Source organism: Hermetia illucens, chromosome 2 (genome assembly GCF_905115235.1).
Source record: "Hermetia illucens chromosome 2, iHerIll2.2.curated.20191125, whole genome shotgun sequence".
NCBI classification, from domain to species: Eukaryota; Metazoa; Arthropoda; class Insecta; order Diptera; family Stratiomyidae; genus Hermetia; species Hermetia illucens.
The window spans coordinates 93,431,484-93,458,301 of record NC_051850.1 but is presented as its reverse complement, the minus strand read 5'-3'; the positions used below and the strand labels follow the sequence as shown (position 1 = coordinate 93,458,301).

The window sequence follows — 26,818 nt, the reverse complement described above, 5'->3', positions numbered from 1 at the left end:
TGCCTGCATTGTTTTTGGGTTCAAAATTCATGATGCCATTAGGGATCAAAATTGGGTACTGTTTCGAGTCGGTGGCTTTGCAATCAAGAAAGAAGCCAAGTCTGGTGAGTAAGTTGTATGGTGTAGAACTTCCTAGCTGAGAGCTTCTAACATCTTGCGGAATAGTTTTGCCGTATATTATGAACCATTGCCATGACGGAAAATTACCCTGTGTTCCAAGCAGCGAACTGCTCAAATGAATCAAATATTGCTGGTAGCGGGTAGTATCAAGCCTTTTGTCGGACTTCAACAGGTCACAATAGACCACACTCTTCTGGTCCTATTGAAACCTTTCTTGTCAAAGCGATTCGATGTAGCGGCTGATATGGATGGCGTATTTGCTTTTACACATGATTTTTTTCCGCTTGACATTCTTAAAAAATTCAACTTATTATGCTTAGCAACAATGCCAATCATAAAGGACTTTCTTGGGTATTTTGCGAGCAAAATTTAACAGGTGTTTTTACGCCTCTGCAATTCCCTTAGCTCATGTGGCATCCCTCTGCCAATCTTCTGAATGTTTCCTTTCGTAGGCGTTTGGAAACAGTATCCTCATCCTCATATTCTACTATTTTGACGGTTTTCTGTGTTCCTTGTCGGCAGCATCGAAGCCGCCACTCCTGAAATATCGAAAGGATCATGCACACGTATCTTGCCATCAGCTTACCACCAGCCTTTCAAAGTAACCGAAACGAGTCAGCAGTAGTTTCCTGTAAATGAAAAAAATTAGCTTAACGATTGAGGGGTCCTATGTCTGCATCCATTTTTTGTCGGACCGGAACAAATGGGGAGCAACTTACTCTCTCTTTTGTTGGCCCATAGAGCTTTCGTTTTGGGCGTATCATCCAAGTTTCAAAAAATAATAAGCGAAGGCTGTTTTACGGTTTCTTACCTGGGCAAAGGCAACTTGTCAAACGCTGCCTCAATTCTGGCCTGGGAGTAGCGTGACCGAAGTTGTTCGCAGATGTTGAATGCTCCTTTATATAAACCGCAGGACATGACATGACTGTGAATTATATACCATAAATCCGCCTATATTTTAACCCAAAGTTTGGCCAGAGCTGAAACATTTTGTATAAGGATTAAGGGGGTCATCCCGTGTGTCGGATCCGCGGAATCGAATTTTTTTTTTGGCATCAATTGCATCTAGATATAGTGTAGAATATATCGGCAAAGTGATTTTTTGATATTCGGAGTCGTTCGGAAATTATAGTATTAAACACGTGATAAGTCACATGCCAGATTTATGTCGATCGACATAATAAAGCTCATGTTTATCGGTCCCAATGATGTTGGAATGACTTCGTTAAAAGAACAAGAATTCAAGCCAAGGCTGTACATGTGTTTCTTGACGAAACCTAAGGTTTGTGGATTAGGTATAGTAGATTAATGGCCAGTTAAGGTTTTATGGCTAAAAATCGCATTTTACTTTTTAAATGTGTTTTTCTCGAAAATGCCTGTTGAAAATCGACTGCCACCATAGCCCAAAATCTATCAAACGAAATTCTTTCCAATTTTCACCACTTATTCAGAACATATTTCTACGTTCCGCAAATTAGGATAATTGCGATTCATTCAGTAGTTTTTTTTATTCATTGAAAAAAAGCCAGAATTCATAAAGAAAAGTTTAACACGGCACCAAAAATTTAGCTTTTAATATTTTTTAATAATCCTAGTTTGCGGACTGTAGTTAAGTCTGTACGTTAAAATGCCATTTACCTTTTTTCTTTAAGATGATTGCAGCGCCCTCTAACATGGCAGCAGAAAAACACCTTTTTTTGGAGATGGGTGTATAAATTGCTCTGTATTTCAATAACGAACTATGCGATCGGGCTGGAAAAATTAATTATTAAGTCTATGGTGAAAAATTCGTATTTGTATCTTTATCCAGTTCTTCACAACAAACTTCTAAAGCCAAAAAAACGTTGTTCATACGGGATGACCCGCTTAAGGGGTCGGAAGTCCGCATCCACTTGATGTCGGAGCGGACTAAATGGGGAGCAACGTACTCTCTCTTTTTTGGTCCACGGACACTTCGTTTTGAAGCTGGACTTAGCACTCAAGCATCCAAAAATAGTAAGCGAAGATGACTTTACAGTTTCTTACCTTTATACCAGATACTACATTGTTGCGCCATCTGTTTTCTCAACTCCGTATTTCATGGCATCACTAAAGTGGAGTTTACACAATACATGTGTTGGATGAACAGTGTTGAATTCACATTTACAATGAATAGACGTTTTCGAACTTCGTACTTCAGAACTTATGAACTGATTCATTGCATATTGGCGCTGAGTACTTTGAAGCCATAGAAACAAGTTCAATTTTATTTTCTACTGACGGGGTCCCGTAATTGAACTTGGCAGAAATCAAAAGTTCAACTTATGTCAATTTCACGAATAATGTGCATATGTATATATTTGCTATTGCCAGAGATTCCCTATTGAATATAGTGTATGTGTGTTATGACCTTTCTTCATCAGTTTTACGACTACAGTTCCCCTCGGGGCTTTGAAGTTTCCTCCTTTTATCGGATATATTTAGGTATGAAAGCTGCCATTTCTATACAGAAGAATTTAAAGAATCAATTTTTAACATCATTATAAATACACAGAATGCAGGGCCAACAAGCCATAGAATGTGACAGGTTTCGTTTTTAAGGTTTTGTGTGAAACAAAACCTTATTAGAATCGAGACGATGTCTGTCTGTCCGTCTATCTGTCTGTCTGTCTGTCACACTCGATTTATTCGGAAACGGCTGAACCGATTGTCACGAAAATCGGTGAGAGTATGTAATCTGGTGTTCCCTTCACATGCAGTAAGTGGCGCCATCTTGTCTTGATTTTAAGGGGAGGCTCCCCATACATGTGAATGGAGGGTGCAATTTTTTTTTTCACATAATGAAGCCATGTGGGGTATCAAATGAAAGGTCTCAATTAGTACTGTCCGAAACTCGTTTAATATTTTATGTTGGGTGAAACTTAGGGGAGTGAGGGCTCAAAATATGACCCCCAAAAAGTGTAACAGGTCTCGTTCTCGGAACCTATCCAATCGAAAAATCTGAAAAAAATCACAGTGGTGCATCTCTACGAAATCTAGGCCTCAAAATATATCCGGTTAATAATAGTATATTTCCACATTTTAGAAATTTAGCCGCCACTCCCCTTATGTTCATCCCAGGAGTACAAAATTTGGCATGGATGTAATGAAGAACATAGTGCACAGTTTGGTCAAATTTGAAGAAAATCCAACTATTACTAACAAAGTTATAGGTGGTGAAACTTCACAATTTTTTGCGAATTTCGTGCACTCTACAACCTGCATGACGCCATCATCACATATCAATTCGTCAATACCACAGCGAAATGAGTTCTTATGAATTGGGTCGTAGAGAATTATTTCGTTTTAATTTTTTAGTTATTTGTCAACCTGACGTGTGTATGTAGGTATATGATATATGCGTGCTAATGAACTTTGCGGGTAGTGCCTAATTCAAATAGATATAAGAAGTAAATCCGATCAATTTATATACGTGCATATATGTGTACAGTTTGTTTGGTTAGGATGAGCGTAATATCTATGGCTGTAATATGTACGTATGTCTCGTAGTTTGGAAAAATATGAAGGATTATGTTGGATTTGTAGCTATGTTCGGATAGATGCGTTGAAATTTCTTACATAAGATGAACACAAAACCTTTATACCAAAAGCGCGAACTTCCGGTATTCCGACTTGTTTATACTGTTCACCCCATAAATCTCAAGATCTTTTTCAGCCTTTGTCCCGCTCAGAAGCGAGGTCGACCCGTTCTGATCTAATTTGTTCTATCAACGATCAACGAGCCATCGTTGCTTCGGTCGACCTTGTGCTCTTTTTCCATCGACTTCAATGTTCAGACCTATCTTAGCAATCGAACTCTTGTTAGCACGAATTACGTGGCCATACCGTTGAAGATACTTTTCTCTTAATTTCCCCATGATCGGTGCGATTCCATATCCATCGTGAATTTCCTCATTTCATCATGGTAATCATGGTGTGTTCAGCCACTGGTTCCACGCTACATCTTCATCTCCAGTATAGTGCTTAATTACCCTTTCTAAAGTTCATTATAGAAGTACAAAATTTTACATACGTTTACATAGGGCATGCAGTTGATGGATTTTCTTTTTCTCCGAATATAGCGGTGGGGGTTGCTTAGCACTTTCTGAAACAAGTTTTAATTTTGACGTTGGTTGAAAAGGAGGGAATGAATGGTAAAAAAATACAAAATTAAAGTGAGACAGGATTTATTCCCAAAAATTAACTAACCTAACTAACTGAAAGGCATGCTACTATACCAAATTTAGGTAAGATACATTCCATACAGAAATAGGAATAGGATAATACTAATAATAATGTATAAGATATACTACATTTTAGAAATTTATTGGAGAATTTTTCCAAAGTTCAACTTAGGGGTATAAAATTCTCACCAATACATAGCTATAATATGTAGCACGATATTTGAAAGCTTGAAAGCTTATTATTAACAAAGAAAATAAATACTAGTCAAAAAATGGGCAACGAAGTTAAAATGTTTCAGGATAAAGGATAAAATCGTACATTTCATGTAAATTTACTGCATCCTAAGACTTCATCGATTGTCAGTATGATATTAAAGAGGAACAGCCGTGCATTCAATTTTTTTTACAAAAGGAAGGCACAAAACCTTTTATATCTCCGTTCAGCGTCTCACTTCCAACTCCTCTAATGTTTTAGGCATACATTCTTATGTGTATTTTTTTACCAAATGAACAAGAGCACACAATATATTTTCACAAAATTAACAAAAAAATATGTTTTCCATTAATAGAAAACTGTTATTTAAAAAGCAGTGTAATAACAATATAAGGATTTAACCGGCGATCACACTCGTTACTGACGGGTTTTCACTTAAAGTTTTACTGCGCTCCTTTCGTTTTGCTTCCTGATAATTATGCACAGAGGGTTTTTCGTTTTTGTCGGCTTTATCGTTTTCTATTTACTCTTCTGTCAGACACACACAATTGGCTTTTTACCCTGTCTAGTTTCAAGGTACATAATTAGAGCTTACCTTCGGTGACATAAACTCTCAAGGGTAGCTGCAGCTAGGCCAAAAGCGTGTCCTTAAATCAGTCATGAATTGTGTTTCTCTTCATTGAATAAAGCACTTTATTTACAACCTATAAAATTATTTTACAAGTTCACACATCGTCGCTATTTATATAATTCAATTACACAAATTGCAGTGAAATTAATTACAATGTGGAGCCCAGTGGCTAATGCTCATTATCAGCCATATTGCCTGTCTTTAGAAGTAACGTCAACAATATATCATATACAATATTATGCAAGAGAACATTAAGCTTGATTTTGTTTTTCCACAGACTTTGCTCATGAACAGCAATTATTTTTCTGCTAAATAAATGCCAAACGTAAGCAGTGTTTTCCGAGAAGGTGTAATGTGCAAAAAATCTTGTCTGCAATTAAACATCTTTTTATGTTTCCATTTTCATTTTGATGATACGGCTAAATTCAATGCATTGTAAATTACAGCCATTCGAGCGTGTGCAGTGGAATGCTAACCATAAAAAATCATATACAATTATTTTCCACCTAATTTTAGATTTTGCATGAAGTTTCGATTTGGTGAAAGGTGCACACTTTTTTCGGTACTTGACCATTTGCAGTGAATTCACTTTCTATTTTCCAACATAACTTGATAGAGCAGCTTCGTACCTTCTTAGATAGATAATTTATGAATGTGAGATGTGGACCACTGTTGCTATGCATCTTTTACCTGAAAGTCTGGCTCTTAACAAACCGATGGGGGAGCTCAATCGATACACCTAGAAATCCAAACTTGCAAAAGCAATAATGTCAGGGTTTTACTTGAACTTTTTATTTCGTTCTCGTTGTTGATTATCGATTTTTTCTAGAGGAGGGGGCACCTGTTTATTGTGAATATTATCTGATTGAAATTTTTAGTATTTCCTTGTGGCCAGTTTTATTGGTTTCAAATTTGTACGGCTTGCGCCGTGTTTGATAGAGAATTAACTATGGCAATTATTGTAGACACGCACTAGTGTTTGTTACGATAGACATTCGATTTCTGGGTAGTCTTTTTAGGGCGCCATCAACAATGAATTTTTGATCAGAGATAAATATTTTATTGTCTACCTTCTTTTGCCAAGGATATATTATTTTTAGGATACATGATAGGTTTACACATAAGTGTTAACCTTTTATCTTAAAAATTGTATCTAAGGTCAAACCAAAGTAGGTAATCTTATTTTCGAAAATTCTGTTTCTCTTCTCGTTCAATATTCATTATTTAGTTTCTCTAATCGATCAACAAAGGGGAGCTTCTCAGTTTTTTATGGGGAACAATTTGTTTTAATTTGTCTTTTTAAATGTTTTTTCTGTTAACTGGAACTTCGATCAGACATATTGATGATTAAGGGGGTCATCCCGTGTGTCGGATCCGCGGAATCGAATTTTTTTGGCATCAATTGTATCTAGATATAGTGTAGAATATATATGCAAAGTGATTTTTTGATATTCGGAGTTGTTCGGAAATTATAGTGTTAAACACGTGATAAGTCACATGCTAGATTTATGTTGAACCTCGTAATAAAGCTGGTATTTATCGGTCCGAATGACACTCGAATTACTTCGCTTGAAAGACAAGAATTGCCAAAAACGGCCTTCACACGGGATGACCCCTTTAATACAAATCGGGATACCGAAAGCTGGGCGCTTCGGGTATAAAGGTTTTGTATTTTGTTCTTCGGTGAGGAACTCTCTAAGCACGGTTTTTCGTTCGTACACAACTAAAAGGCCACTATCTATCTCACTCTATTTTATTTGGCATACGTTTTAGTAATTTGTTATGAGCCATTTTTAAAAAAAAAAATTTTATTGTAACCCGAAGTGGCCAGTACCATATTCAAATCTTTCACCTTTCCCAGGGCGAGATTAAAAAGGATGCCTGATAGGGCATCTTACAGATTTACAATTTGCGCTTAATTATGTTCATAAATAGTTTTATTTGAAAAACTTCCGATTTGTAGAAGTGGTCTAAATATGTTATCAAAATGGGAGAGGCGAGCTAACACTGAAACTCCTGAAAATCTAGTTCTTCGCCCAAATAATCTAGAGATTATATATTGTCCCACCTGAATGAAGAATTGTTTATCAGTTTTTCTAAACTTTTTACTGTCATGTTCTCGTCTTTCCCTTTTTGGCTCTGTGGCACTTTAAATTGATTAAATTTTAACTAGCGTAATTTTCCTAGCTTTCCAATACTTACCAATGACTTCTTCCTTTCTACAAGTCTCTTCTTTCAATAATTGTTCTGTCCTGCAATTGGCCATCACGAAGTACTCCTTAAACCGGGTTCTAGATCTCTTTCTTTTCCATACATTCATTTCCGTACAAACATGACAAAATCGGCATCCAGCTTTTGAATTTAAAAGGAGCTCTGTCGGTCGAACTTTGACGCTGCGTACAAATTTACTAAGTTCAATTTCTGCAAAGCCAACTTTGACGCTAAGTGAATGCGCGCTCAGAATTCCTTAATTCTAAAACAAAACTTCTAGATCTGGCCCAACTTTTGTCCAAAGTATCGCGGATTTATGCTTGATATAATATGCACTCATGTTGTGATTTGCGAATTATAAAAAGGAGCAGATATTAAATCTGCGAGCCGAAGCGGTTCGCATTTGATGGGTTGCCTCCGTCCTGGAGGAAACCGTTACCGGTCTTGGAATTTTACTTTTTTGGTTATTTGAATGCGAAGATCGAAAAGGGATGTCCGTGGAGCACAAAAACAGGAGCAACTCTTAAGCAAAAAAGAAAAATAATCTAATCAGTTTACATAAGCTACTTGTTACCCCCTCAAATTCTCCCAAATCTACTTTTCCTGTTTTCAAGACCACTTTGTCAATTTGGTTAGTTTGTATTATACAGACATCGGATTCGTCTATCTCAATTTAGGAGACCGAGGATTCACAGAGGATAGTCATCTTGAACACGGCTAAGAATTCCCACTTTTTTTTATTCATGACCCTAGTTTTCGAAGAATATATGAATATATGGCCTTGTGTAGGAGAGCATTAACCCCAAGGAGAAATCTTTTGCGGGAAGATCTTGATAGACAGAAATAGGCTCTATTTTTGACCTCTGATAATGAATAATTTGGCTTAGGGTAGCATGAGCTCGGTTGCTCTATGCTCAAACAATATGCCACCAATGACGAGTCATGTAAGCTGCAGAAAGGCACAAACCTCTCACAATTGTCATTACGGCCCGCAAGACCGTGTTTTCCCTTCACATGTCTAGCAAGGTGTTGTTAGAACTTACCTTGTCATTCAAATCGCATATCATGTTCACAACGTCACTTTTAGGAAGCTTTTTCTGAAACCCACTGAGTTGCTGTTAGAAGGTCTCCTTCTCTTGGCATTCTCTCTGATACCAGTTTCCAGGAAACGAGCGCCCGCCTTGCTGATGCCATAAGCTTTATTCCGACATCCGGTCCACGCTTATTTCCTATAGGCTTGCAAGAGTGCGAAAGTGCAGTGCCGCAAGAGGAAGAGAACTGTTCTCTAGAGCCCCACCACCTTACCCCGCCTCATCCTAAAATGTATACTTTGGGTGTATTCTCAATCCCCAACATATACGGGAGTCATCACCTTATCGGAGTATCACTTCCCAGGCTTTTATCTGGGGCTTATCTCAATCGATGTTATAAGATCACGTATTTCTCCTTTTCTTTTGAACAAGCTTGGGATTATGGGGGTCTATGGCACTTCCTAGGTGGGTCCACTTTTTTTTCAGCCCTTCCTCTAATTTCTGCGATTTTTATCGACGGATTTATACACTGCAAAGTCTCCTGTGGATTCAAGATATTTTTCACTTTACTAAGAACTAATTGTCCTTAGAGATGGTAGTATTATTATTATTTTACGACCTACAGCGCAAATCGATGTGCCGATTCTTGGAACAAATTCCCAATTTGCTATCCGTAATCGTCCCAGTACCTAATCGTTAGTAGAATAATTATTGACAGTCGTTATATGACAAAATGATTTCAAATGAAACAATTATTACGGTACATACCGATTTGTTCTTCAATTCGATTTTTCATCAGCAGATTCTCAGTAGAAATATAAATCGCGTTAATTTCATCTAATTCAATTAGCCATTGGGCGGCATTCTAGCCAGCTATAGGCAGCCTCGACTACTCTGATGGATTTTAACATACGATGCAGGCAATTAGGCAGTCTACAAATTGAGTTTACTAGTTTCAAAGGTAGAAACTGAAGTGACTTCCAGCACTTCGCGTTGAATGACTGATCCAATTAATATACAGCATTCAGCCAGGAAAACAGTCCCTAATTGTCGTATGAATGATGCATGGGTTCTTTGAGCAGTGATGAATGGACGGACATTGGGTTTTGTTCTAAACATTTACGATGTAATGGGACTCATTACTACTTGTTTGAGTTGAGAGTTTGCTGCCTTATCGTTGAAATTTCTAAAATGATTCAGGTAACGTATAAACAAAATATATAAATATATTATATAAAATTTTGGAGTATGCAGGTTTTCACACCTGTGAAGGGCTTTGGATGTTTAAAGAAGAAACTATTAGGAAGATAATTTCATGCAAATGATGAAGCGCTTCAGTATTGGTTTGTTTAATTTACATAGCATTATTTCCCATGGACATTACTCCACATACGTCCTAGGTCACGTTGAACCCATTCAGATCATCGAACTCTTCGACTTCGTTCGTGGAACTTAAAAAGAATCAATGCGACATTAAATTGGGTCTGTATAACCTTGGCCTCGGGATTACCAGTCGGAGTCTACATCGATAAATTAAATTCACATAACTTTCAATTGAAATAATTTGATATATTTCATCCTATTGGACTGATGACCTGTCCAACCGGTTCATTATCATTACATCACCGTAGTCGTACCCTCACCTGATTATAATGAAATTTATCAATTAAGATTAACACGAGTGAAATGCCCATCACCTGTTTAGTTGCTATTCAATGCTATCTCACCTATTAATGTGTAAATGTCAATAAAAAAATTACCTGCGGATCGATAACTGCAAATTTGCCACATTGGTGTGATTCATCAAGCAGCAATGGTTCACGTATTTCCGTTAGACCAGGTGAAGTGGAGGTGTGCGTGACATTGAAGCCGGCGAAAAACCTGATAAGGTATCTTTGCGAGATTGTGGAAATACATATTGGGTGAGCGTGTTTTCAGCGGACATAATGTTTACCGGTAAATTGAAAAGGGGGCTGACTTTCCCAAAGTGTAGTACGATTTGGAGCGGAACAATAGGAAAAATATATTTTTAACAACCACGAAATTACAGTGCAAGTCAAAATTATCTATGTGTAAAATCAAATGTGAAATTCGGTATGGTTATTCGGAAATTGAAATTTGGTTGGGAAACCTCGAAATCCCACGCATGCAGTCAATTGTATGATTTTACATGGAGCTTATGATGCTTTTTATGCATGTGAAAGAATGGAATAAAATTGTTTTCTTCAACGAAATATAGTATCAAGTAACAGTTTTTAAATATCCTTTCGGAAACCAATATTTTTTCGATATTGGTTAGAAAAGACTGCAGACTCTAATCGAAATACTAGAAATAGTAAGATCAAATTTTTCCGTAAAATCTGAATTCCAAGGTTGCAAATTAGCTTCAACTTGATTTTGGAAACATTTGAATATTTGTCAATACATTGTAAATAATAAAATCGAAAAATTTGGTGCAAATCTAAATGTTATTTGGGAAGTTATGGAAGGTTATGGAAAGTTGGTTCTTGCTAAGAAACGCGCTCAAGTGAATTTTATAAAGTATCGAAAGGTCGTATGACGTAGTAGATTTGAATACTGAACAGTTTTCCTTATATAGTTTACGAAAGAATCGCATCAAATCTTTAACACTGAAGCACCACGCAATTTTCTGTCATATTTTCGACTTGTTCTTATTTTATTTGACCAACAATATGAATAGATGAGAATTTATATAAAAGCAATATAGCCTGTTAGACCGATATTGATCCGTTCACAAATTAAAACCTTTAGCGATTAGATTTTCAGTAGTTTTGATTCTAATTCCTAATGGTGATGCAATTTTGTGCACGCAATGAGTACTTTTACCATTTGCTTCATTTTGCTTGTTTTCTATATATGATATATAGGGTTTATTGGATTCTGGTGTTTGCCTTAATTTGCAAGAGTCTTGGAACGTGACAATCTGATTTAGAAATTTGTATGGTTTGTTTTCGTTGAAAAATGTCGCGTGTCCACACCTGAACTACAATAATAGAAGTGAAATGATATTAAAACAATGAGCATATGGATTGCATCCAATTTTTTAAAGAATGTATTTAATATTGTTTTGCAGCGGTCTGTTATCTATTATGCATTTCCTTTTTAGGTACAACTTTTATTTAATAAAAGCATTCCAAATCAAAATTTTTTAATTCAGTCAACACAAGACAACACACAAGTCCATTCTGAGAGTTTACTTGGGTTCTAGGATTGCTAGATAGAACCTCAGATTTCAGTGTGGCAATGTAATGTCAAAGGTATTTGAGTTGCATTTTACGTGTTCGAAATAATTTCAGGTCAAGGTGCTGGTACCTGGCTTTGTCCTTATCTTGCTGTTGTTTCACAAAGGAGTCAAAAGATGACAGTAATCCCCTGGTCATAGACTTTCAGAAAAATTGATCAGTAAATTTTTCTACACGGTCAATGTCTTATAAAATATGACTCAAAATATGTAAACATATTGTAGTGCAATAAATCCACTTTAATTTTCGGATTTTGTTTTGTTTAGAGTCGTTAGCACATTGAAATCTGTATGTTTTCCCAGTTCATTATTCACTGTCTGTCCGTCACAAGTGTTTTTCCCGGAAGCGGTTATTCCAATTGAAACAAAATTTGACGAAAAGTATCTGTCTATTTTGAGTTCAAAGGGGGGGAGGGGCGTACATGCGAAAGGAGAGTGTAATTTTTTTTCTCCTAAATGTAGCCATAAGAGGTTTTGATTAGTAAATTACGATAATACCAAACACCACTTGTAAAGAGGATAGTGCAGGCATTATGAATTGGTGACATGTTACAAGAGCCCATTCCCCCGAAGAATCTGATAAAAATCATACTGGTGTTTTCATACGGTACACTATCGGACAAAATAAAATGCACCTCCCTCACATTTTAATTATAAATAAAATTAGAATATAAAATTTCAAATTGTGCACGCCTTAGTAGGTTAAAATAGGGACAAACTCATAGTTTGACGTTCGCATTCGGAAAAAATAAAGTGCAAACAGTTCGTTTATCAACATCGTATCTGAAGCATTTTAGAAATAATATTGTGCTTAAATATAAAGGTAATGTCATACTAATAAATTAAAGCTTCATAAAGTGGCATTCGAGAGTTTTGTGATTGCCGAAATACCGGAAGCTGATCGCTTCGGGGATAAAGGTTTTGTGTTTTTCCACTTTTACACAGCTAAAACTTCAAAATGGTTCTCCCTTTTACTCGCCGCTCATAGGAGTTCTCTTTATATGATGATAAATTCAAGTAAAATACAAAACTTTCACCTTCTATAATTTTGTTAATAATAGCTCAATTGCCTTGAAACTCAGAATTATGTCTAATATTATCATTTGATCACACTGATGCCAAATTCTGTAATTCTAGAATGACGGCAAATTTCTAAAATATAATAATATGCTTTTATTAACTTTATTGGAGCAGATACTGGAACGGGATGTATTTTTGAAGCCTAGATTTTGTATAGATTCGTCACTGTGATTTTTTTCAGATTTTTCGGTTGGATAGGTTCTGAGAATAAGACCTTTTTCACGTTTCACCCAATATCAGAGACAATCGTCATTATTTACTAATTGAGCCCTTTCAGTTGATATCCCACATGACTATATTTTGTGAGAAAAATGTTGCTCCCCTTTTCCGCATATATGGGGAGCCTTTCCTTAAGCCCAACAGAAAATGATGCAACTCATTACACGTTTAGCGGTTCGCAGATCACATATTCTCACCAAATTTCATGATGATAGTTCCAGCAATTTTGGAGTAAATTTTATGTGACAGATGGACAGAGAAAGAGACATGTAATCGATTTTCACACAAAACCTGAAAATCGACTCTCAATTGCGAAAAAGTATTTGCCCGAATCGTATTGGCATCGAATAATTTGGTTGGATGAATCGAAATTTGAGATGAAAATTGCAGAAAAAAACAAACGAATTCGTTGTGAAGCTTCCCAGAGACTAAAAGCCGAAAATATTGTGCACAGGGTTAAACATGGTGACGCCTTTGTAATGCAGGAATCGGACAGCTGGTAATTCCAAAATGACTGGGGAGCATTATGTAAATATAGTACAACAAAATCTCACGAAAAGTGTCGACGGCATGTGCTTGGGTAGCACAGGCATAGGCATTGAACAATTAGAGTGGTCACCAGTATTCAAAATAGAGTAGCAGAGATGATAAAAAACAAATTTAATAATGGTATACAACTATATTTCATAAATTTGCTACATCAACCCTCACTCCCTTTTCATTTCAGTAATGTACTCCATAACTTGGAACATCCAACTAAACAATTTGGTGGAGATCCTACTCTTATTAACAATGTTATGGTAGATCAAGTTTGCCTCCCTAGTGAGACATTGTTGTATCGGTGTGTGGGTCACTACCATGTAGTATGCCTTACCGGCAAATACTGCATGATCATCATCATCAACGGTGCAGCAAACGGCATCCGGTCTAGGCCTGCCTTAATAAGGAACTCCAGACATCTCGGTTTTGCGTCGAGGTTCACCAATTCGATATCCCTAAAAGCTGTCTGGCGTCCTGACCTACGCCATCGCTCCATCTTAGGCAGGGTCTGCCTCGTCTTCTTTTTCTACCATAGATATTGCCCTTATAGATTTTCCGGGTGGGATCATCCTCATCCATACGGATTAAGTGACCCGGCCACCGTAACCTATTGAGCCGGATTTTATCCACAACCGGACGGTCATGGTATCGCCCATAGATTTCATCGTTATGTAGGCTACGGAATCGTTCATCTTCATGTAGGGGGCGAAAAATTCTTCGGAGGCTTCTTCTCTCGAACGCGGCCAAGAGTTCACAATTCTTCTTGCTAAGAACCCAAGTCTCCGAGGAATGCGTAAGGACTGGCTAGATCATTGTCTTGTACAGTAAGAGCTTTGATCCTATGGTGAGACGCTTCGAGCGGAACAGTCTTTGTAAGCTGAAATAGGCTCTGTTGGCTGACAACAACCGTGCGCGGATTTCATCATTTGCTGCATAACAGACCAATTACTCTCTAAAATATCGACACAATCTGACACTCATATTACGGGATGCAGCACATAAAGGAAATATCTAAATTCGCCATGGTAGATAGACAATGAGTTTGGCGCACTACTAAACGTATTGATGAGCGTGATAAATACATTGATTGTCCTAGAAAACACAAACAGAACTGTTCGTTGAAAAAAGGTTAGTAATACTATTAGGAAACAAAATAGGCACAATCTGGGCCGATCAATGGGAAAGATGGAAGAGGAGCGTACGTAGAATCATTAATAGTGACTTAAAGCTTGACCCTTTTGTTGGAAAAAGGCCAGTAATACTATTAGGAAACAAAATAGGCACAATCTGGGCCGATCAATGGGAAAGACAGAAGAGGAGCGTACGTAGAATCATTAAAAGTGACTTAAAGCTTTACCCTTTGAAACTCAAAAAATAAACCCGAAACTAAGAAGGTAGTAAAGGCAATAAACGGAAGAGATTAGATATCGTCTGCTATTTGTAGTTTAGTCTAAAACTGATTCCTCCAAACTACAATTTTTATTTTTCAATGTAGATATGTATTTCGGGAGCAACTTGCTGTACTGATGTTCGCAACAATATAGGGTATAACATAGAGCATGATCTCCAAGTTTGGTGGAAATCGCACTATTACTAACAAAGTTATAATACGTCAAAGTTGTCGCTTCTTTGCAAATTCAAGACTATGAATGTCATTAAATATCAATATCATCCGATCATCCGATAATATGCATAATATGTACTAAGAAATACACAAAACCTTTCGTACCTGAAGCGTCCAGCTTCTGGTTCCTCTACTCGTTTGAAATTAGGTTTCTTGCAAGCTTGAGGTGAATTAAGTAAAATATGTTCCGTGCCCTAGTGAGGCAATCCCCGTGAAATTGAAGAGCTTGGATAAGGGCAAATGGTCAGTAGTTCGAAAAATGAGTTTAGATTATTGTTCGTTATTACTTTCTTAACAATTTGCTCCGTCTAAATTGAATTACATTCATCGAAGTTGCTAGGTTTGCCAAAGTATTGGGAAAAAGAATGGTCCGTGCACTACCACAAAGGAGTAAGCTGCTCCTCAATTCGCAGGAGATAAGTCGCTCGCATGGAAAGATAGATTTATCGCTGCCGGATGTTCAGAACGTCAGGATGCAGTCGTGCAGTCGAATCTACCACGATAATGAACTTGTTAGCAACTTCTCATGAACGGAAGTTTGAAGGGATTGCTCTTCTACAGAATGTGAAAAGGTGAAACTGATATCTCTGCTTTTATTATCTGCTGCCTTTTGGCACAATCGTAAATTAAATGGTCAAAAATGAGGAATATTAAAACAGCATAAGGTCATGTCCTTGTCACAACTTAACACGCCAAAAACGAAAAAGTATGTTTACTAAAACAGCAATTATTCAACTGAGCAAATCATGAATCCCTTTGGACAGTAGTGCCTGGCGTTTTTCGGACGGTCCGGTATGCCCGGAACTTTTTCATCACACTTCGTATTCAAATATCTTTAAGTTTTTTGGTCTGGTTTTGCGATGAGATTTGTTTGAAGTGTGCTTGTGCACCGCGACATATAACGTTGCGAATTGCCAACACGCAGTTCATCAAAGCTTTCTCCCTTATCGATTATTATTTTTGTTGCCGTTTCTAACCATCTTCTTATCATGTTGTTTCATTTGATATTATTTCGTCTTGTTTTTCTTTATCGAGAATATGGTTCCTTTGCGAAAGGGTTGTTTCCCAAGTCTAATTCCGAGTTATGGCTCCCAACGTAAAATTTTCGAAATTGAAGTAAACTCACTAGTAACGTCATTAGTATAGATTGCTTGAAAATTAGCTGTTTTTTCCCTGCATTTCATTCGTAGAGCTACGACGTACAATAAATCTGACTCATGCTTGTTTATCTTGTGGGGGTGGAATAGAGAACCTTCCTTTTATCCTCGACCTAGTTGCGATTCCAATTCTACATTTTTTCCTTTTGACAATTATTCGCTTTACTCCCCGACTGAATGGTATCTTTAAATCCAATGTGTGCTTGTTCAAATACTTTTCACGATACTGTGAATTATCAACGTGTAATGATATTTCAGTGGTGGTTATGCATGTACATATAATAGAAGCGTACTTTCACAACGTTTGACTATATTTCCAAGCATACTGAGAAACTCGGAGTAAGCTTTGGGCCCTATCACCTGTTCACAAACGAGTGTTCGTGCGTTGATGACGCCAATGGATTAGCTCACGAACTTAATCTCACTATGCTGAGCTGCTAAGTACCATTAGTAACAATTAACGTTGAGCCGGGTCTCGTTAATTAATATTTTATGGAGCGCTGGCTGTTGGGAGCGAGCATTCAAGAGAAGATTCATTCCGTAGTTCGGTTTATGAAACTTAGATGCAAGTTAAATATCTGGCGAGCAGTCAGTCAAATTAGAGCAAACGGTTATTAGTGTAGCTACAGTAGAATTGTGCCACAATTTACTGCAAACCCGGTGAAATAGTTGGTTGCATGTTTTAGAGTGCATTGTTCGAATTTCAGGTGGATTTTTGTTGAGTGAAGTGAAGTCAAAGGTAATTTCCACAGATTATTGAGTGATTTGTACTTGTATTAGATGAAGGTTAATGAAGTGTGTTAGTGTTTGAATAGTGCAAATAATGTTAACTGCGAATAATCATGCTATTTGCATAGATGATTTGAACGGTAGTTCCAAGTGAGTGGAATTTCACACTAAATATGGAACGACCAAGGTGTAATCTGTATTGTTTCCCATCTAAAAAATTGTGCTGGGTCTCCGGGGTCTAGTTGGAGTACTAATTTTGCGTTGAGCTATTATAGTTACAAAATAGTTTTCTACTAAAATAATATTAATCGCAATGCAAATATATACTGGATGAACCCAATGTTACCTCAAAATGTATGAGAAAGAAAATACGAAAGCTCTTCCATTATTCCCAATTCCAAGGTGGACTTGTCGATATAATAGTTCATATAAAGCAACATTTCCTGTTTAAAAGGTGAAAAATACCTTTCCTTTTACAAAGTCCCTGCGACCCTTGCTTCGCTCCCAACTTTTGAGTTATATATGTTTTAATTTGAATTCATAGATTGTTTGAAAAGGTATTTTAATAATATTGAGGTCGTTTTGTCAAGAAAAATATTTAATTAATTCAACAGATATTATCCATTAAAATAAATGTATAAAGCGGTAATATATTAATACAATGTAATATACGTATGTGAATAATAGGTAATGTATTTTTGAGGTACTTCTTCCACTTTTTAACTTATATGTGGTAGTATTTAACCTTCGACCGATTTTCGGGGAGAGTTTTTTTGTATCTAATGAGGACCGTTGAAAATTCTAATGGTTAGTGTAACATTCACTGTGTTCAGAACCAACGTCATATCTTCAAAAGTAATTTTGGAAACGAAATTTGGTAAATCCCACGTAAGCAGCGAATGGAATAATTTTTCGTTCACTATAAATGTCAGCTATCAATGTCAAATTTTTATTTGCACTGTAAAATGCTGATCCCCAGATTTGGAAAAATCTGGAAAAGATGTAGTGATAGTAATGTATTATAGAATATGTACGTCTCAGATAGCAATTTGAATGCTTCTCAAGCAATACCAATAATATTAGATGTGGGCATAAGTGTTTTTCGGTTAATGCAACTTTTAATTTAATATAGTACATAGCTTCTTTCCTGGTTCCTATTACATATTGCTAACGGTCTGGTAGCAACAAAATCAGCTTTTTGTAAATTTGGGGTGACTTTATCCGCTTTTTAAAGCGTTTACGTTAGAAAATTCCTTTCCTTTGAAAGAATTGTCCAAGGAACGAAATAAGTAAAAATCTGGACGGGTAAGTTTAGGGGTGTACGATGGCTGTTGACACAATTTTTGTTTGCGTGAGTGCGGTGTGGGGTCCTAATATTGTCATGGTGGACTATGATGTTATCTCTACTAACCAAAAATGAATGTTTATTTTTACACGCTGCCTCCAGACCATCTACTTGGGCCTGGTATACTTTCGTTGTTAGAGTTTGGTTACGTGAAGGCAGCTCCCAGTGAATAATTCCTCAAGTATTCTACCCAACTTGCAATGAGATTACGATGATTCCTTCGGCTCTGCGGCATCTAACATTTTTTTGTAAGCAACTCACTTTCCCTCCCCAGTGACCAAATAAAAAAGAAACCCTTCCGATTTTTTGGCTATTCAGCTGTGAACCGCCTTTCTGACTTGTAAGAGATAACTCGTGGAAATCCCAGGAATCAGATTTTACAGCATAACCGGGATCGGATCCTCCTTCCTTTCGTGTTATGCCTTTGAATTTCCCTAGTAGCTTAGCGGAGGTTAATCTACATTCCTTTTTCAATGCCATTAACTAAAAATTCGTTGCTTTTAAGTTCATTTGGCCTTCCAGGACCGGTGATCCACGTTTCTGTATGATGATAATGTCGGAACCACTGCTGATGCACACATTTGGTCATCATGCGGTTGCCGTAAATTGCAAACAAATTTCGACAATCATCTACTGCTTTGTAAAGGAGTAAACAATGCCTTGAATGAATTTCATCTGCTTTCATTTTGAAGACGTCACCGTTCATTTAAGACTGAGACAAATAATCTTAAAGGCCTACCTTAACGATCTCTTTCAATAGGGTTCTTTCCCATCCTTAATTCGATGGGGCAAGCAAGTAGTAGAAGGTCCCATCTAAAGGGATGAACGTGACGATTTCGGAAAATCGAAAAACCTTATGTTCAGACTCAACGTAAGATGTAATTACATCTTGTAATGCAAATGGTAACATATGGTGTTTGAATTAGCACGCCTTGGCCGAACTGGAATGCTACTATTATAGTTTTATCATCCACGACCATCAAGTTGAGTCCATATAATAATAATAATTATCTTGGCGCAACGATCCATATTGGATCAGGGCCTTGAAGTGTGTTAGAGTATTTGATTCAAGACCGTAACAGTAGACTACAGTACACTGTATGAGACAATGTGGTTAGCATTGCGCACAGTACTCATTCACAGCTGGGTCGACTGGCATCCCACATCTAGTCACAATAACAAATCCCTCTGCCATCACCCCAGCGCTTTAACCGGAGAGCTATATGAGCCAGCCGGACATATAACTCTATAATTCGTTGTCGTTTGTGGTTCTTTAACAGCCTCTATCCTTGCATAGATTTTTCAACATTGTAAATTATCCGTATCTTGCTTCTTCTCTCTTAATCGCACATATTGATACATTGATCCAAAGGCCATTGATACAACGGGTAATAATTGTCATTTTTGACTATCGATTGTTTACTTCGCACTCAAATCACAATTTAAATAATTGGTATTTATATTTGGCTTTGGTCCTTGAAACTTTACACAGCTTTTTAATCTGGTTCAATATTTTGTCGCTCTTTTTGACATCTACACAACATAACAAATATTACAAGCTTCAAAAATGAGGACAAATGATTCCGCCCATGGCAGAGACAACTTTTCTCACAGTGTCTCACCTCTGTTCCGACCCCGAAAGAACCGGGGAACCTAGCAGATAAGTAAAGAAGTACGGAAACTGGAAGCTGGACGCTTCAGGTATGAAAGGTTTTGTGTATTTCCTTTATAACAACATTTGACTGGACATTTGTCCCATTAGAACTTAACACGTAATACATGCATATGTGGGAATATCCGCTTTCGCCTGATACTGACATTTAAGTCTTGAATTTGCACAGAAGCGACAACTTTGATCTATTATAACTTTGTTAGTAATAGGGCGATTTCGACCATTTAGTAGGATCATGCTCTATTTTGTAGCCTATATTGCCGCAAAGATTCTAGAATGAACTTAAGGGGGGTTTTACAGTCAATTACTAAAAATTATAGTCATCCACTATTATTAACTTTATTTTAACAAATATCAGTATGGAGGGTATTTCGGAGTCTAGACAACATATATTTTGATTTTTTTCAGATTTTTGGGTTGGGTAGTTCCTGAGAATGCGTGCGAGAAATGATCACTTCCGTTCCCCGCCCTCCCTACCTTTCCAACGAATGTCAAAACTAAGACCGGCTTCGGAAAGTACCAACCTCTCATTTGATACCCCATATGACTATATTTGGTGAAAAAAATGTACACCCACCTTTTGCATGTATGGGGACCCCATTTAATTTCGACGTAGAGGGATTTAACTCACTGCGCATACCGTGTTCATATTTCCCACCTTTCCACCAAAGTTGGGGTAATCTCTATAACTGTTTCCGAGAAAAATGCGTGTGGCAGACATAGAGACAGTATACCGATTTTAATAAGGTTTTGTTTTACAAAAAACTTTAAAAACTAGTAGTAAACCGGAGTAAGTCATGCTAAAGTCATTTAAAAATCAAGATCTTCCTGAAGTTTTTTTTATTTCAATTATTGTGGTGTGGTGCAATATGAACTTTATCTATTCGACCAAATGTCGTGCCTCTTTTGCGTGTATTAATTAGCAAAAAATTATGGGCAACCAATTGTTGGTTTGTGTATCACGACCAGAATCGCTTTTTCAAAGATTCGATTTATATCGTTCTGTAATGGCGACATTGATATGATTTATCATCGTTGGTGTGGGTTTTGGCTACTCCAATCGAAAAGGCTGTTCCGGGGACTCCGTTTTGAGCCCATACTGAACGTGGATCGCTGCGCACTCTGAAGGGTATATAGTAGGACTCTTAACATTAATTCAAAAAGTGGGAAATGACGTTGACATATGTGCCTTATATTGATTGAAAATGACTTGCAATGGCTGAAATACAGGGTGTATAGGAAGTTTTTAGCGACATTCAAAGATGTTAAATAGTAATCTTTTTTCGTTGCTCCCCCTCGCTTTTACAATCTTTAGATTCGTCATTCTGTAAAAGTTAAAACCTGTAATTGATAATTAATCATTCTTCATCGCAGTAAACAAATTGATGCGGAACTTGAAGAGGCATCTAAAAAAAGTACGATGCAGCTGAAGTAACTTGTTACAGAATATTTAATGCATCCCTGTTTATTTAGAAAGAAAAGATGTTAAATTTGATTTGCGAAAAGTCATAGAACTATTTCTGACGCACAAGGTATGAGAGAGGTGACTTCTTTTCAGATATTTGTACTTTTTCTTTTCTCCATTGCTTAATCTGATTCACTCGAAGATATAATTTCCTTAACGAGTTCTATGTTTCTATTTTTTATAGGAATTTGTTCATTTTTATAATTGTGTTTCGTTTGATAGTACCTTATCCTTAACTTCTCCGAACGCAAATAATGAATTCCCGTAATTATTTTGGCCTTGCTGCTGCCTAAATGACCTTGCCCAGCTGAAAAATCACAAACTCTTACATCATTGTATACCCCAACTACGTCATTGATCGTATGATATTCTAAAGCAGAACAATGACCGCTGGCATAGAGAACAGGTTTCTAGCTCTACTGGTCAGCGCATTTTTCTTCTTGCACAACGGCGAGATTTACTTTTAGAATATTTGGCTGGCTACAATTCGACGCAAAAATACCAGGCAATTGGACCACGCTTATAGATAAAATTAAATTTGGAGCGTTGACGCCGAAAAAATTGTTTTGATTTATATTTTTTCTACGAGTATGAAGTAATATGCTAAGAATAAAAGCTTCCCTGATTGCATATGTAGTAAAGGTAATTTGAAAAATTCTGTTACAAAATTCTAACCGGGTAATTTCGGTCTCACATTGCACACATTTCATTTAATTGCATCTAACTAGGGTTCAATATGCCTCACACATAATATTAAAAGAATTATTTTTTCAGAGTCGTAACTTCATTCAAATAGATTTGGAAAAAGTATTATATGGGATCATTTGCTCACACTTTCTTTTCGTCAAAATGCATACAGAATATAATAGCATTAGCTGGGAGCCCTCTTGTGCTCTGCACACTTTCCAAAAGATTTGAAAGTATTAAATGTTCAAATCAACTTCGAAGATGAATCATCTTTACTATCTACTCGTATATCTTGAAGCTCGTTTTATACGTTCGAAAAATAGTGCAACTTTTACTTCAGCAAAATGTACCTACCACAGCGTGTTTGCTGACCTTTCATCGATAGTCGAGAATCTGAATGTGCAGACATTATTAGTGTCGTTTGTCGGCAGGTATGGGGGATATCTAAACAACCAGAAAGCAATGAATCATATTTTCGTTCCTCTATTCAATATATACATAGTTTTCTATGTAGACTATCTAGGTTGCAATGATGAGTAATTTTGAGGAAATACATATATTAAGTGTGTATAACTATAATTTCGGAGGCCTGGAACTCCTAAATTATTCTTACGGTTTATTAATGTGTAACTGGTAGCTTCATCCAGGACCAGGAGCAAATTCTTGAAGTGCTATCCCTTCGAAATCCTGTGAGCAGCCCAACCGTAGCCATTAGATGATTTACAAGTTTGCACAAATATCTGCAATTGATAAGTTCGCTCTTAGCTTGAGAAACAAAAAATGCTGTTTACTTTTATTCTGTAATTCGGCTGTTCAGGTGTTTCTATGAATTATACAAATCCTGTCTGAGTTATCCTCCAACAGCTACGCCACTCGAAGTCTAGTTCTCCACTAGAATTATTCTTTAGCCAATTACAATATCATATTGAAGTTTTTCTATAAACTATCAGGAACTAGTTGAACTGCGTTTTGAGTATGCGTAGTGCATTAAAATTCGTGTGAAATGAGTTTCTGAAGAGATAAACTTCTCTTAAAACGATGATATGAATAGTCGAAATTGGGGAAACTTCTTCCAATAGACTAGATCTTTTTCTAAATCATCATTCGTCAATAAATGGAGTGGACCTTGGATGTTCATTTCTCGGTATCTATATTATATTGGTGACAGTAGCGAAATCTGCAACTTGTTGAAAAAGAACTGGAGGAACGAGATTCTTTGATAGAAATTGTCATGGCACATTTATATCGAGATCATCGTGAATACATTTATATTGGTCATATGAGGGATTTGGGTAATTGAGCTATTGTATCAAGAATATGTAAAAGTCATAATGAATCCGGCTGGAATTTCTTCTCAAAACTAGTCAGACTTTAGTTAGATTTGCTTAGTTCATACATGGGTCTATCCAAAAAAGACTAGCTAGTCCTGGCTAGTTTGTTGATGATTGGAATGCGTTTTTGTACTCCCTTCCAGAGAGAAATAGAGTAGAATTAAACAGGATCCTACATACCGTCAAACTAGTCCCTACCTATCGCCAGCCTCAGGTCTATCTCCTAAGATAGACTCTTCACGGCCAGCTAGGTGGTTAAATGAAAAGTAGTCAAGCGATGTATGGTGGCGGAAAATATCCATTCTGGATCGAGATAACGTTTGAAAGAAATTTGAATCCGTCCATTTTCTACTCGTCTGGGGCACCTCGATGCTGCCTTGGATGGAGGGCGTGAATAGTCTCAATGGGCTATGAAATCTCTCCTCAAACACCTTCACTACACTAGCGAAATTTACTTGCTTCTACTGATTCACTGATTATATTAATTGACAGATCATTGAAGTCATCGCTAAATTAACCTATCTGGGCATCGTTGTTTATGACGACGGTGGCACTGAACTTGATGTCGCTCGATGCATCGATAACGCCGGATCTGTCTTTTGCGTTTTATTCAAAATTCGGGAAGAATTGAGAGGTGTCGCTAACTGTTAGTCGAAAACTCCAAGCATTCACAACACTTGTTTTCGTCGTATCATGGGGTATTCTGGCCCGGCATAATTTCGAACGAAAAGCTAGGTCGACCTTTGAGGTAACTCACTGTCACTGGCTGTGCGGTGCAATGGAATCAACTATTCCAGAGCGCCAGAGTAGTGTGTTGGCCTATAAACGCAAGACACATAGCAGTAGAGAAGGAGTGCAGTCTCCTCGGGAAGACTGGAGGGAGTTTGAGCCCGTCTCCGGAAACCGATAGTGGTAGGGCGTAGATAGAAGATATGTCAGGCTAGCTCCTGTTTACGCTTAACTTTTCGATATAATAGCAAATCTAGTTAGCGGTACGCTAAGAGGAAGAACATCGGAAATTTTGCCTATTAAGAAACTTATTCAATTCAGTAAATGAGGCGATTCCAACAAATGTTCCAATTCATTAGAGCCGCTGAATTTTGAACCATTCCATGCACCATGCAATAGGCTTTGCACATTTTGAGGCTGGCTCGAACTTATCCTGTTGTTAGGTGTCTTCAAAAAGGCATTTAATTTAATTTAATCTTTATTAGAAGCACCAACAACACTTTTGATTCAATATTTTTACTACTATAAAATGTAGGTCTTAATGCAACCAAACCAAATCGAAGACTGAATACAAGTTTTAAAATACACAATTTGAATGGAGCAAATCTAAAAAAGGGCAAGAAATCACAGAAACTCGTTACAAACAGAGAACATGTTTTTTCTTAAAAAATTAAAATTTCTCAACAAATATACGGTGAAAAGAGGTCCGCAATTTATTTATTTTGGTGTTTAGCATTCGCAACCACTTCTGAGGGATAGTTTCATATTCAATCGTCCAGAGTAGATAATGATTTTATTGTTTTTGGACGCATATCATCTATTGGATGAGGATGCTGTGGGCTGCACGTCCCCTCGATTGGTATTTAGAAACTTGTAGCGTGATGGCTCAAATCTCGTAGAAGAGCTGTTTGTTTCTGAACCTTCCTAACGTTTAGTTTAGGAACGCCGGTAACAAGGAAAGTTACGGGTTTATCAACTCCTATTCCGGTGGGTGTGATATTAAGTTTACTTTGGAGTTGTTCCAGAGGTTCAATGCCGTTACGGTCCTCACTTGAAAGTTAGGCAAAACATTTACTGAACCATGGCAGCCCAGTGATCTTCAGGGTTAGTCGTGTTCCTTCCCGCATCGCGTTGAGAAAAAAAGCAGTACTGCCGGAGCCAACCGTCCGTACTTTCGTCCTCAAAAATTTACCCGTAATATTTTACCATATACACCTATCGACCTAAAGGAAAGCTTGATAACATCTGAAGGCGCAGTCCTTACAGATAAAACAACAGTTTAAATCGCTCACTATCGTAGTATGCTGGTTTGATGTCGTTATACAAGACCCAGTCATCGACTTCTGTAGCCTTGGCTATAAATGAAGATGGATTGGTGTCGTCACACAAACCTCAGGTATTGTTGTTGTTGGTCGAGCCTCCGATCGATTAGCTAGAATCGTTAGACGATCGCTGCTGCCTCGTTGTATTTTTAATTATGAGCCTTGATACAACCTTAAGATTGTGTTGTACCGAGTAATGCTGCATTTTTCCGTTCTGTTGCTAGCTTACAATCATCGTCAAACCAGCCGTTCCGACTCTTTTTGCGGCTGAGGTCAAGTATGTTTGTGGCCGTATTTATGCTAACGTTTTCAGGTGATTGTGAATATCATTTGTTGATGCTTCGTCTCCACGATCTCTATTGACTGCGGTTATTGCGGTATCCATTTCCCTCTTATAGGTGTTGCGGAGGGCTGTGTTGTGGATGAATTCAGTGTTAACTCTCACCTGATTGTCAGAGAGGATTTTAGGTGGTGTTGTTATTCGAGCTCGGAGCACCATATCAAAGAGCTAGTGATGCGAGTCTGTCCCCCTATATGTTCTGACATTCATCAAGGCGTTCGATTAACACGTGGTCAATTTGGTTGAAAGTGGTCCCGTCTGGAGAGGCCCATGTATATTTGTGGACCGCTTTCCGCGCAAATCAGGTACTTCCCACAACCATTTTGTGTGATACTGCTAATTAAATGATCCGCAGTCCGTTATCATTCATCATCATTCATTCAACGTATGGCCTGAATACGGGCTCCTTCCTTACTTGGCTGTTAAAATCCTCAAGTATGATTTTAATATCATATCTGGGACAGGCTTCGGGGGCTCGTGCTACTGTCTCGTATAGGGTATCCTTCTCCGATTCTGCAGTCTCCTCTGTAGAGGTGTGAACTTTAATGAGGCCTATATTTCTAAACTTGCCTCGCAAGCGCAGAGTGCATAGCCGTTCGCTTATGTTTTGAAAGCAGATAACAGCAGGTTTCATTTTTTGGCTGACTAAGAAACCTACTCCGAGCACATGGTTTACTGTATGGCTGGTTTCCAGGAAACGGGTCCCTGTCCAACGCATCTCCTGTCAGGCTTTTACATCGGCCATATATTGGGACAGGGTATCGGCTAGCTGCTCAGCAGCTTCATCTCTGTACAGGGAGCGCACGTTCCATGAGAAAATGCACAAATCGTTATTCCTTTGTCGTTGCCGGGTTCGTCGTTGTGTAATCCGTCCAGTCCGAGGCTCCTGTTGTGGCTTCGTAACAAG

General features: G+C 37.5%; 1 protein-coding gene across 2 annotated transcripts in view; it reads left to right on the top strand.

The window, feature by feature from the left end:
- The window catches only part of LOC119647711 (choline-phosphate cytidylyltransferase A), an 82,306-nt gene that overhangs the window by 17,701 nt on the left and 37,787 nt on the right, over positions 1 to 26,818 (top strand). Inside the window, exon 1 of one of the 2 annotated variants that reach the window (XM_038048802.1) lies at positions 16,771 to 17,030. The exons of the other annotated variant lie outside the window; for it this stretch is intronic. The gene's annotated coding sequence lies outside the window, so the exon portion shown is untranslated. Of the gene's footprint in view, positions 1 to 16,770; positions 17,031 to 26,818 lie in introns of those variants that run through there. 2 annotated transcript variants of the gene reach the window in all.